The sequence below is a fragment of the Cryptomeria japonica genome, unplaced genomic scaffold (genome assembly GCF_030272615.1).
Source record: "Cryptomeria japonica unplaced genomic scaffold, Sugi_1.0 HiC_scaffold_151, whole genome shotgun sequence".
Taxonomy (NCBI): domain Eukaryota; kingdom Viridiplantae; phylum Streptophyta; class Pinopsida; order Cupressales; family Cupressaceae; genus Cryptomeria; species Cryptomeria japonica.
This window is the reverse complement of record NW_026728973.1, coordinates 332,552-345,964: the sequence shown is the minus strand read 5'-3', so window position 1 is coordinate 345,964 and position 13,413 is coordinate 332,552. Positions and strand designations below refer to the sequence as shown.

The window sequence follows — 13,413 nt, the reverse complement described above, 5'->3', positions numbered from 1 at the left end:
GCACCAAGGAGCGCTCCGAAGTGTGCTCCAAGGTGCGGCGTGCACGAAGTCGGAGCCCGGTTTGCCCCGGGTGCGCACCTCGCGTGCACCTTCGCCGCGGTGGGCACCATGGCGTGCACGAAGTCGGAGCCCGGTTTGCCCCGGGTGCGCACCTCGCGTGCACCTTCGCCGGGGTGGGCACCTCGGCTGGGTTGCGCGCCCTGGTGCGCACCAAGGAGCGCTCCGAAGTGTGCTCCAAGGTGCGGCGTGCACGAAGTCGGAGCCCGGTTTGCCCCGGGTGCGCACCTCGCGTGCACCTTCGCCAGGGTGGGCACCTCGGTGCGCACACCTTCTCAATGTTTTCTTGCCTTTTCTGGAAATTGGTGAAGGCAGCGCATCAAAGGTGCGCACCTCGGTGTGCTCCGAGGTGCGAACCCGAGAGCGCTCCGAGGTGCCCACGAAGTCGAAAGTCGGGTTAATTGCATTGTTTTCCCCGGGTGCGCTCCGAGGTGCGCAACATCGGCGCGCACCAAGGAGGGCTCCGAAGTGTGCTCCAAGGTGCGCACGATGGCGTGCACCTCTGGTGCGCACGATTCGGAGCTCGGTTTGACCGGGGTGCGCACACCTTGGCTGGGTTGCGCACCTTTTGTGCGCTCCAAGGTGCGCACGAAGTCGGAGCTCGGTTTGCCCCGGGTGCGCACCTTCGCCAGGGTGCGCACCTTGATGCGCACGCCTTGGCTGGGCTGCGCACCTTGGTGGGCGCCATGGTGCGCACCTTTCGTGCGCTCCAAGGTGCGCACGAAGTCGGAGCTCGGTTTGCCCCGGGTGCGCACCTTGGTGGGCGCCATGGTGCACTCCGAGGTGCCCAAGATTGGTGCGCACCAAGGAGCGCTCCGAAGTGCGCTCCAAGGTGCGCGCGAAGTCGAAAGTTGGGTTAATTGTCCGGTTTGCCTCGGGTGCGCACCTTGCGTGCACCTTCGCCAGGGTGGGCGCCTTGGTGCGCACACCTTGGCTGGGCTGCGCACACCTTGGCACCCGCGTTTCCTTCATTTTAAATTTTTTTTTTTTACAATCTCTCAAGTGGGAAATTCTATAATCTCAACTTTTTTTGCCTTTTCAGGAAACTTTTGAATGGAGCGCATCATTGGTGCGCTCCGAAGTGTGCTCCAAAGCTCTCTCCAGCTGCGTGCACCTGCCCCGGCCGCGCACCCGGCCCCGCCCAGCTTCGCTCACCTGTCCCGGGCGTCTGGTGCGGAACCTTAGAGTAAGAAACATCACCGTGCACCTTGGCCAACGTGCGCGACTCGACCGAGCGCGCACTGGCCGAGGTGCACACCGATTTCACCTGGGTGCGCGCGCAGCACCTCGGGCGCACCGGGGTGCGCGCACAACGCCCGGGTTGCACCGTGGCCTGTGTGCTCGGGGCGCCTCGGGTGCGCGCTCGGTGTCGCCCCCCGCGCGCGCGGTAGTGCGGGCAGCGCACCCCGGCCCGGCCCGGCCCCGACGAGAACGCAAACGGGCAAAAGGTTTATTCAAATAGCATTGCGACGCCCGGCGAAAAACTAAAAAAGGGTGCAACACCGGGACTTCCCGGGAGGTCACCCATCCCAGTACTACTCCGGCCCAAGCGCGCTTAACTGCGGAGTTCTGATGGGATCCGGTGCACTAACGCTGGTATGATCGCACCCGTTATGAGCTTGTCGCAGTGTGTACTTAGCAAACCGCGACCCACGTGCGAATCCACCCCGGCCACCCACCCCCGTCGAGGTGCACACCCTCCCTCGCGAAGTGCGCCCCGTTCGCCAAGTGTGAGCCCTGCCCGGGTGCGCGCACCTTGCTAGGGCGTCGGGTGTGCACCCGGCCCGGCCTACGTGCGTGCACCTGGAGGGGGCGTCGTGTGCGTGCAGTGTCCCGTCTGCAACGCGGTGCCCACACACCACCTCGGGCGCAACGACCTGCGCTCACATGTGGGCCGAGTGCACCTTGGTGCATGTTCGGGGCGCCTCGGGTGCACGCTCGATCTTGCCCCGGTGCACCAAGGCGCTCGGTTTGCCCCGGGTGCGCACTTGGTGCAAGGTGGGCACCCAAAATAGGGATCAAGCACCAAAACACAAGTTTCGGGATGCAAAATGGGACCCAAGGACCACAAATGCGTTCCAAGACCCATGATGGGTCCACGAGAACAAAAATGTGTTCCGAGACTTAATAAACAAATATTGGGTTTTAGGAGAAGAAACATGCTCTGATGCCCAAAACGAGAATCGACCCCGAAAAGGCCACAGGCCAAAAGTGGGATGCGAGACAAAAAAAAATGGGACCCGAGGACCAAAATTGGGTTCCCAGGTCGAAGACAGGGCAACCGGACAAGAAACGACCTCTAAGGCTCGAAATGAGTCCCGACGACTAAAACTTGACAAGAAGCACCCATCAGGCACCCAACTCGACACCCATGGGATGCCGACCCACCCGGGCTTCCACCTAGCACACCTTGGCACCCACCCACCCTCGCACCCAACCTCGCACCCAACTTAGCACCTTTGAACCCACATTGGCACTCACCCTGACCCTGGCACCTTGGAACCCACATTGGCACTCACCTTGACCCTGGCACCCACCTTTGCACTCACCTTGGGACCCACCCTGGCTCCCACCTCGGCACCCACCCAGACACCCACCTTGGTTCCTTGGCACCCACCTTGGATCCTTGGCACCCACCCCGACACCCACCTTGGCACGCAACTTGGCTACTTGCCACCCACCTTGGCTCCTTGACGCCCACCCCGACAACCACCCCGTGACCTACCCTGGCTAGGGTTGGTGCACACCCACCCTGGTGCCCACCTTGGCACCCACCCTATGACCCACCTTGGCACGCACCTTAGTACCCACCCCGTTACCCACCCTAGGACCCACCCCGTGACCCACCTTGGCCAGGGTGGGTGCCTTGGTGCGCACAACTTGCCTGGGCTGCACACCAGGGCGGGCTCAAGATGGCACCCGCGTTCCGTTTTTTTCACTATCTTTCAAAACGGAAATTTTAAAATCTCATTTTTTTCTTTTTTTTGCCTTTTCTGGAAATTAGTGAAGGCAGCGCATCAAAGGTGCGCAATGCTGGTGCGAACCCGGGAGCGCTCCGATGTGTGCTCCAAGGTGCGGCGTGCACGAAGTCCGAGCCCGGTTTGCCCCGGGTGCGCACCTCGCGTGCACCTTCGCCGGGGTGAGCACCTTGGCTGGGTTGCGCGCCCTGGTGCGTACCAAGGAGCGCTCTGAAGTGTGCTCCAAGGTGCGGCGTGCACGAAGTCGGAGCCCGGTTTGCCCCGGGTGTGCACCTCGGGTGCGCACCTCGCGTGCACCTTCGCTGCGGTGGGCACCTTGGCTGGGTTGCGCGCCTTGGTGGGCACCATGCAGTGCACGAAGTCGGAGCCCGGTTTGCCCCGGGCGCGCACCTCCGCCAGGGTGGGCACCTTGGTGCGCACAACTTGCCTGGGCTGCGCATCAGGAAGGGCTCAAGATGGCACCCGCGTTCCGTTTTTTTCACTATCTTTCAGAACGGAAATTTTAAAATATCGTTTTTTTTTGCCTTTTCTGGAAATTAGTGAAGGCAGCGCATCAAAGGTGCGCAACGCTGGTGCGAACCTGGGAGCGCTCCGATGTGTGCTCCAAGGTGCGGCGTGCACGAAGTCGGAGCCCGGTTTGCCTCGGGTGCGCCCTGGTGGGCACCATGGTGCGCACCAAGGAGCGCTCCGAAGTGTGCTCCAAGGTGCGGCCTGCACGAAGTCGGAGCCCGGTTTGCCCCGGGTGTGCACCTCGGGTGGGCACCTTGGTGCGCATGCCTTGCCTGGGCTGCGCACCAGGGCGGGCTCAAGATGGCACCCGCGTTCCTTTTTTTTCACTATCTTTCAAAACGGAAATTTTAAAATCTCATTTTTTTTTGCCTTTTTCTGGAAATTAGTGAAGGCAGCGCATCAAAGGTGCGCACCTCGCTGCCCACCACGGTGCGCAACGCCGGTGGGCACCCGGGAGTGCTTCGAAGTGTGCTCCAAGGTGCTGCGTGCACGTTGTCGGAGCCCGGTTTGCCCCGGGTGCGCACCTCGCGTGCACCTTCGTCGGGGTGGGCACCTTGGCTTGGTTTGCCCCGGCTGCGCTCCGAAGCGGGGTTATTGGAGCGCCGCCTCTTTTTTTGTCGGAGCGTTTGGTGGGGTTTCTCGCATTGGCTCTTCCGAGGCCCGGTTGCCACCCTGGCGCGCACGAAGTCGGAAGTAGGGTTAATTGCCCGGGTGCGCACCTTTGCCAGGGTGGCACCTTACCTGGGCTGCGCACCAGGGCGGGCTCAAGATGGCACGCGCGTTCCGTTTTTTTCACTATCTTTCAAAACGGAAATTTTAAAATCTCCTTTTTTTTTTGCCTTTTCTGGAAATTAGTGAAGGCAGCGCATCAAAGGTGCGCACCTCGCTGCCCACCTTGGTGTGCTCTGAGGTGCGCACCCGGGAGCGCTACGAAGTGTGCTCCAAGGTGCGGCGTGCACGTTGTCGGAGCCCGGTTTGCCCCGGGTGCGCACCTCGCCTGCACCTTGGCCGGGGTGGGCACCTTGGCTGGGTTTGCCCAGGGTGCGCTCCGAAGCGGGGTTACTGGAGCGCCCCCTCTTTTTTTGTCAGAGAGTTTGGTGGGGTTTCTCGCATTGGCTCTTCCCAGGCCCGGTTGTTGGGTGCGCTCCCACCCTGGCGCGCGCGAAGTTGGAAGTTGGGTTAATTGCCCGGGCGCGCACCTTCGCCAGGGTGGGCACCTTGGTGCGCAAACCTTGGCTGGGCTGCGCACCAGGGCGGGCTCAAGATGGCACCAGCATTCCCTTTTTCTCACTATCTTTCAAAACGGAAATTTTAAAATCTCGTTTTTTTTTTGCCTTTTATGGAAATTAGTGAAGGCATCGCATCAAAGGTGCGCACCTCGCTGCCCACCTTGGTGTGCTCCGAGGTGCCCACCACGGTGCGCAACGCCGGTGCGAACCCGGGAGCGCCCCGATGTGTGCTCCAAGGTGCGGCGTGCACGAAGTCGGACCCCGGTTTGCCCCGGGTGCGCACCTCGCGTGCACCTTGGTGCGCACACCTTGGCTGGGTTGCGCGGCCTGGTGGGCACCATGGTGCGCACCAAGGAGCGCTCCGAAGTGTGCTCCAAGGTGCGGCGTGCACGAAGTCGGAGCCCGGTTTGCCCCGGGTGCGCACCTTCGCCGCGGTGGGCACCATGGCGTGCACGAAGTCGGAGCCCGGTTTGCCCCGGGTGCGCACCTCGCGTGCACCTTCGCCGGGGTGGGCACCTCGGCTGGGTTGCGCGCCCTGGTGCGCACCAAGGAGCGCTCTGAAGTGTGCTCCAAGGTGCGGCGTGCACGAAGTCGGAGCCCGGTTTGCCCCGGGTGTGCACCTCGCGTGCACCTTCGCTGCGGTGGGCACCTTGGCTGGGTTGCGCGCCTTGGTGGGCACCATGCAGTGCACGAAGTCGGAGCCCGGTTTGCCCCGGGCGCGCACCTCCGCCAGGGTGGGCACCTTGGTGCGCACAACTTGCCTGGGCTGCGCACCAGGAAGGGCTCAAGATGGCACCCGCGTTCCGTTTTTTTCACTATCTTTCAGAACGGAAATTTTAAAATATCGTTTTTTTTTGCCTTTTCTGGAAATTAGTGAAGGCAGCGCATCAAAGGTGCGCAACGCTGGTGCGAACCTGGGAGCGCTCCGATGTGTGCTCCAAGGTGCGGCGTGCACGAAGTCGGACCCCGGTTTGCCCCGGGTGCGCACCTCGCGTGCACCTTGGTGCGCACACCTTGGCTGGGTTGCGCGCCCTGGTGGGCACCATGGTGCGCACCAAGGAGCGCTCCGAAGTGTGCTCCAAGGTGCGGCGTGCACGAAGTCGGAGCCCGGTTTGCCCCGGGTGCGCACCTCGCGTGCACCTTCGCCGCGGTGGGCACCATGGCGTGCACGAAGTCGGAGCCCGGTTTGCCCCGGGTGCGCACCTCGCGTGCACCTTCGCCGGGGTGGGCACCTTAGTGTGCAGACCTTGGCTGGGTTGCGCGCCCTGGTGGGCACCATGGTGCGCACCAAGGAGCGCTCCGAAGTGTGCTCCAAGGTGCGGCCTGCACGAAGTCGGAGCCCGGTTTGCCCCGGGTGTGCACCTCGGGTGGGCACCTTGGTGCGCATGCCTTGCCTGGGCTGCGCACCAGGGCGGGCTCAAGATGGCACCCGCGTTCCTTTTTTTTCACTATCTTTCAAAACGGAAATTTTAAAATCTCATTTTTTTTTGCCTTTTTCTGGAAATTAGTGAAGGCAGCGCATCAAAGGTGCGCACCTCGCTGCCCACCACGGTGCGCAACGCCGGTGGGCACCCGGGAGTGCTTCGAAGTGTGCTCCAAGGTGCTGCGTGCACGTTGTCGGAGCCCGGTTTGCCCCGGGTGCGCACCTCGCGTGCACCTTCGTCGGGGTGGGCACCTTGGCTGGGTTTGCCCCGGCTGCGCTCCGAAGCGGGGTTATTGGAGCGCCGCCTCTTTTTTTGTCGGAGCGTTTGGTGGGGTTTCTCGCATTGGCTCTTCCGAGGCCCGGTTGCCACCCTGGCGCGCACGAAGTCGGAAGTAGGGTTAATTGCCCGGGTGCGCACCTTTGCCAGGGTGGGCACCTTACCTGGGCTGCGCACCAGGGCGGGCTCAAGATGGCACGCGCGTTCCGTTTTTTTCACTATCTTTCAAAACGGAAATTTTAAAATCTCCTTTTTTTTTTGCCTTTTCTGGAAATTAGTGAAGGCAGCGCATCAAAGGTGCGCACCTCGCTGCCCACCTTGGTGTGCTCTGAGGTGCGCACCCGGGAGCGCTACGAAGTGTGCTCCAAGGTGCGGCGTGCACGTTGTCGGAGCCCGGTTTGCCCCGGGTGCGCACCTCGCCTGCACCTTGGCCGGGGTGGGCACCTTGGCTGGGTTTGCCCAGGGTGCGCTCCGAAGCGGGGTTACTGGAGCGCCCCCTCTTTTTTTGTCAGAGCGTTTGGTGGGGTTTCTCGCATTGGCTCTTCCCAGGCCCGGTTGTTGGGTGCGCTCCCACCCTGGCGCGCGCGAAGTTGGAAGTTGGGTTAATTGCCCGGGCGCGCACCTTCGCCAGGGTGGGCACCTTGGTGCGCACACCTTGGCTGGGCTGCGCACCAGGGCGGGCTCAAGATGGCACCAGCATTCCCTTTTTCTCACTATCTTTCAAAACGGAAATTTTAAAATCTCGTTTTTTTTTTGCCTTTTATGGAAATTAGTGAAGGCATCGCATCAAAGGTGCGCACCTCGCTGCCCACCTTGGTGTGCTCCGAGGTGCCCACCACGGTGCGCAACGCCGGTGCGAACCCGGGAGCGCCCCGATGTGTGCTCCAAGGTGCGGCGTGCACGAAGTCGGACCCCGGTTTGCCCCGGGTGCGCACCTCGCGTGCACCTTGGTGCGCACACCTTGGCTGGGTTGCGCGGCCTGGTGGGCACCATGGTGCGCACCAAGGAGCGCTCCGAAGTGTGCTCCAAGGTGCGGCGTGCACGAAGTCGGAGCCCGGTTTGCCCCGGGTACGCACCTCGCGTGCACCTTCGCCGGGGTGGGCACCTCGGCTGGGTTGCGCGCCCTGGTGCGCACCAAGGAGCGCTCCGAAGTGTGCTCCAAGGTGCGGCGTGCACGAAGTCGGAGCCCGGTTTGCCCCGGGTGCGCACCTTCGCCGCGGTGCGCACCATGGCGTGCACGAAGTCGGAGCCCGGTTTGCCCCGGGTGCGCACCTCGCGTGCACCTTCGGCGGGGTTGCGCGCCCTGGTGGGCACCATGGTGCGCACCAAGGAGCGCTCCGAAGTGTGCTCCAAGGTGCGGCGTGCACGAAGTCGGAGCCCGGTTTGCCCCGGGTGCGCACCTCGCGTGCACCTTCGGCGGGGTTGCGCGCCCTGGTGGGCACCATGGTGCGCACCAAGGAGCGCTCCGAAGTGTGCTCCAAGGTGCGGCGTGCACGAAGTCGGAGCCCGGTTTGCCCCGGGTGCGCACCTCGCGTGCACCTTCGCCGCGGTGGGCACCATGGCGTGCACGAAGTCGGAGCCCGGTTTGCCCCGGGTGCGCACCTCGCGTGCACCTTCGCCGGGGTGGGCACCTCGGCTGGGTTGCGCGCCCTGGTGCGCACCAAGGAGCGCTCCGAAGTGTGCTCCAAGGTGCGGCGTGCACGAAGTCGGAGCCCGGTTTGCCCCGGGTGCGCACCTCGCGTGCACCTTCGCCAGGGTGGGCACCTCGGTGCGCACACCTTCTCAATGTTTTCTTGCCTTTTCTGGAAATTGGTGAAGGCAGCGCATCAAAGGTGCGCACCTCGGTGTGCTCCGAGGTGCGAACCCGAGAGCGCTCCGAGGTGCCCACGAAGTCGAAAGTCGGGTTAATTGCATTGTTTTCCCCGGGTGCGCTCCGAGGTGCGCAACATCGGCGCGCACCAAGGAGGGCTCCGAAGTGTGCTCCAAGGTGCGCACGATGGCGTGCACCTCTGGTGCGCACGATTCGGAGCTCGGTTTGACCGGGGTGCGCACACCTTGGCTGGGTTGCGCACCTTTTGTGCGCTCCAAGGTGCGCACGAAGTCGGAGCTCGGTTTGCCCCGGGTGCGCACCTTCGCCAGGGTGCGCACCTTGATGCGCACGCCTTGGCTGGGCTGCGCACCTTGGTGGGCGCCATGGTGCGCACCTTTCGTGCGCTCCAAGGTGCGCACGAAGTCGGAGCTCGGTTTGCCCCGGGTGCGCACCTTGGTGGGCGCCATGGTGCACTCCGAGGTGCCCAAGATTGGTGCGCACCAAGGAGCGCTCCGAAGTGCGCTCCAAGGTGCGCGCGAAGTCGAAAGTTGGGTTAATTGTCCGGTTTGCCTCGGGTGCGCACCTTGCGTGCACCTTCGCCAGGGTGGGCGCCTTGGTGCGCACACCTTGGCTGGGCTGCGCACACCTTGGCACCCGCGTTTCCTTCATTTTAAATTTTTTTTTTTTACAATCTCTCAAGTGGGAAATTCTATAATCTCAACTTTTTTTGCCTTTTCAGGAAACTTTTGAATGGAGCGCATCATTGGTGCGCTCCGAAGTGTGCTCCAAAGCTCTCTCCAGCTGCGTGCACCTGCCCCGGCCGCGCACCCGGCCCCGCCCAGCTTCGCTCACCTGTCCCGGGCGTCTGGTGCGGAACCTTAGAGTAAGAAACATCACCGTGCACCTTGGCCAACGTGCGCGACTCGACCGAGCGCGCACTGGCCGAGGTGCACACCGATTTCACCTGGGTGCGCGCGCAGCACCTCGGGCGCACCGGGGTGCGCGCACAACGCCCGGGTTGCACCGTGGCCTGTGTGCTCGGGGCGCCTCGGGTGCGCGCTCGGTGTCGCCCCCGCGCGCGCGGTAGTGCGGGCAGCGCACCCCGGCCCGGCCCGGCCCCGACGAGAACGCAAACGGGCAAAAGGTTTATTCAAATAGCATTGCGACGCCCGGCGAAAAACTAAAAAAGGGTGCAACACCGGGACTTCCCGGGAGGTCACCCATCCCAGTACTACTCCGGCCCAAGCGCGCTTAACTGCGGAGTTCTGATGGGATCCGGTGCACTAACGCTGGTATGATCGCACCCGTTATGAGCTTGTCGCAGTGTGTACTTAGCAAACCGCGACCCACGTGCGAATCCACCCCGGCCACCCACCCCCGTCGAGGTGCACACCCTCCCTCGCGAAGTGCGCCCCGTTCGCCAAGTGTGAGCCCTGCCCGGGTGCGCGCACCTTGCTAGGGCGTCGGGTGTGCACCCGGCCCGGCCTACGTGCGTGCACCTGGAGGGGGCGTCGTGTGCGTGCAGTGTCCCGTCTGCAACGCGGTGCCCACACACCACCTCGGGCGCAACGACCTGCGCTCACATGTGGGCCGAGTGCACCTTGGTGCATGTTCGGGGCGCCTCGGGTGCACGCTCGATCTTGCCCCGGTGCACCAAGGCGCTCGGTTTGCCCCGGGTGCGCACTTGGTGCAAGGTGGGCACCCAAAATAGGGATCAAGCACCAAAACACAAGTTTCGGGATGCAAAATGGGACCCAAGGACCACAAATGCGTTCCAAGACCCATGATGGGTCCACGAGAACAAAAATGTGTTCCGAGACTTAATAAACAAATATTGGGTTTTAGGAGAAGAAACATGCTCTGATGCCCAAAACGAGAATCGACCCCGAAAAGGCCACAGGCCAAAAGTGGGATGCGAGACAAAAAAAAATGGGACCCGAGGACCAAAATTGGGTTCCCAGGTCGAAGACAGGGCAACCGGACAAGAAACGACCTCTAAGGCTCGAAATGAGTCCCGACGACTAAAACTTGACAAGAAGCACCCATCAGGCACCCAACTCGACACCCATGGGATGCCGACCCACCCGGGCTTCCACCTAGCACACCTTGGCACCCACCCACCCTCGCACCCAACCTCGCACCCAACTTAGCACCTTTGAACCCACATTGGCACTCACCCTGACCCTGGCACCTTGGAACCCACATTGGCACTCACCTTGACCCTGGCACCCACCTTTGCACTCACCTTGGGACCCACCCTGGCTCCCACCTCGGCACCCACCCAGACACCCACCTTGGTTCCTTGGCACCCACCTTGGATCCTTGGCACCCACCCCGACACCCACCTTGGCACGCAACTTGGCTACTTGCCACCCACCTTGGCTCCTTGACGCCCACCCCGACAACCACCCCGTGACCTACCCTGGCTAGGGTTGGTGCACACCCACCCTGGTGCCCACCTTGGCACCCACCCTATGACCCACCTTGGCACGCACCTTAGTACCCACCCCGTTACCCACCCTAGGACCCACCCCGTGACCCACCTTGGCCAGGGTGGGTGCCTTGGTGCGCACAACTTGCCTGGGCTGCACACCAGGGCGGGCTCAAGATGGCACCCGCGTTCCGTTTTTTTCACTATCTTTCAAAACGGAAATTTTAAAATCTCATTTTTTTCTTTTTTTTGCCTTTTCTGGAAATTAGTGAAGGCAGCGCATCAAAGGTGCGCAATGCTGGTGCGAACCCGGGAGCGCTCCGATGTGTGCTCCAAGGTGCGGCGTGCACGAAGTCCGAGCCCGGTTTGCCCCGGGTGCGCACCTCGCGTGCACCTTCGCCGGGGTGAGCACCTTGGCTGGGTTGCGCGCCCTGGTGCGTACCAAGGAGCGCTCTGAAGTGTGCTCCAAGGTGCGGCGTGCACGAAGTCGGAGCCCGGTTTGCCCCGGGTGTGCACCTCGGGTGCGCACCTCGCGTGCACCTTCGCTGCGGTGGGCACCTTGGCTGGGTTGCGCGCCTTGGTGGGCACCATGCAGTGCACGAAGTCGGAGCCCGGTTTGCCCCGGGCGCGCACCTCCGCCAGGGTGGGCACCTTGGTGCGCACAACTTGCCTGGGCTGCGCATCAGGAAGGGCTCAAGATGGCACCCGCGTTCCGTTTTTTTCACTATCTTTCAGAACGGAAATTTTAAAATATCGTTTTTTTTTGCCTTTTCTGGAAATTAGTGAAGGCAGCGCATCAAAGGTGCGCAACGCTGGTGCGAACCTGGGAGCGCTCCGATGTGTGCTCCAAGGTGCGGCGTGCACGAAGTCGGAGCCCGGTTTGCCTCGGGTGCGCCCTGGTGGGCACCATGGTGCGCACCAAGGAGCGCTCCGAAGTGTGCTCCAAGGTGCGGCCTGCACGAAGTCGGAGCCCGGTTTGCCCCGGGTGTGCACCTCGGGTGGGCACCTTGGTGCGCATGCCTTGCCTGGGCTGCGCACCAGGGCGGGCTCAAGATGGCACCCGCGTTCCTTTTTTTTCACTATCTTTCAAAACGGAAATTTTAAAATCTCATTTTTTTTTGCCTTTTTCTGGAAATTAGTGAAGGCAGCGCATCAAAGGTGCGCACCTCGCTGCCCACCACGGTGCGCAACGCCGGTGGGCACCCGGGAGTGCTTCGAAGTGTGCTCCAAGGTGCTGCGTGCACGTTGTCGGAGCCCGGTTTGCCCCGGGTGCGCACCTCGCGTGCACCTTCGTCGGGGTGGGCACCTTGGCTTGGTTTGCCCCGGCTGCGCTCCGAAGCGGGGTTATTGGAGCGCCGCCTCTTTTTTTGTCGGAGCGTTTGGTGGGGTTTCTCGCATTGGCTCTTCCGAGGCCCGGTTGCCACCCTGGCGCGCACGAAGTCGGAAGTAGGGTTAATTGCCCGGGTGCGCACCTTTGCCAGGGTGGCACCTTACCTGGGCTGCGCACCAGGGCGGGCTCAAGATGGCACGCGCGTTCCGTTTTTTTCACTATCTTTCAAAACGGAAATTTTAAAATCTCCTTTTTTTTTTGCCTTTTCTGGAAATTAGTGAAGGCAGCGCATCAAAGGTGCGCACCTCGCTGCCCACCTTGGTGTGCTCTGAGGTGCGCACCCGGGAGCGCTACGAAGTGTGCTCCAAGGTGCGGCGTGCACGTTGTCGGAGCCCGGTTTGCCCCGGGTGCGCACCTCGCCTGCACCTTGGCCGGGGTGGGCACCTTGGCTGGGTTTGCCCAGGGTGCGCTCCGAAGCGGGGTTACTGGAGCGCCCCCTCTTTTTTTGTCAGAGAGTTTGGTGGGGTTTCTCGCATTGGCTCTTCCCAGGCCCGGTTGTTGGGTGCGCTCCCACCCTGGCGCGCGCGAAGTTGGAAGTTGGGTTAATTGCCCGGGCGCGCACCTTCGCCAGGGTGGGCACCTTGGTGCGCAAACCTTGGCTGGGCTGCGCACCAGGGCGGGCTCAAGATGGCACCAGCATTCCCTTTTTCTCACTATCTTTCAAAACGGAAATTTTAAAATCTCGTTTTTTTTTTGCCTTTTATGGAAATTAGTGAAGGCATCGCATCAAAGGTGCGCACCTCGCTGCCCACCTTGGTGTGCTCCGAGGTGCCCACCACGGTGCGCAACGCCGGTGCGAACCCGGGAGCGCCCCGATGTGTGCTCCAAGGTGCGGCGTGCACGAAGTCGGACCCCGGTTTGCCCCGGGTGCGCACCTCGCGTGCACCTTGGTGCGCACACCTTGGCTGGGTTGCGCGGCCTGGTGGGCACCATGGTGCGCACCAAGGAGCGCTCCGAAGTGTGCTCCAAGGTGCGGCGTGCACGAAGTCGGAGCCCGGTTTGCCCCGGGTGCGCACCTTCGCCGCGGTGGGCACCATGGCGTGCACGAAGTCGGAGCCCGGTTTGCCCCGGGTGCGCACCTCGCGTGCACCTTCGCCGGGGTGGGCACCTCGGCTGGGTTGCGCGCCCTGGTGCGCACCAAGGAGCGCTCTGAAGTGTGCTCCAAGGTGCGGCGTGCACGAAGTCGGAGCCCGGTTTGCCCCGGGTGTGCACCTCGCGTGCACCTTCGCTGCGGTGGGCACCTTGGCTGGGTTGCGCGCCTTGGTGGGCACCATGCAGTGCACGAAGTCGGAGCCCGGTTTGCCCCGG

The 13,413-nt window shown here is 62.7% G+C and overlaps 2 non-coding genes across 2 annotated transcripts; both read right to left on the bottom strand.

The window, feature by feature from the left end:
* Positions 1-1,548: 1,548 nt before the first annotated feature.
* Positions 1,549-1,667, bottom strand: LOC131866601 (5S ribosomal RNA). The gene has a single exon (XR_009365202.1). It is a non-coding gene; the product is annotated as a 5S ribosomal RNA (ribosomal RNA).
* A 7,804-nt stretch (positions 1,668-9,471) lies between these two features.
* Positions 9,472-9,590, bottom strand: LOC131866600 (5S ribosomal RNA). Its single transcript, XR_009365201.1, has one exon. It is a non-coding gene; the product is annotated as a 5S ribosomal RNA (ribosomal RNA).
* Between the last annotated feature and the right edge of the window lie 3,823 nt (positions 9,591-13,413).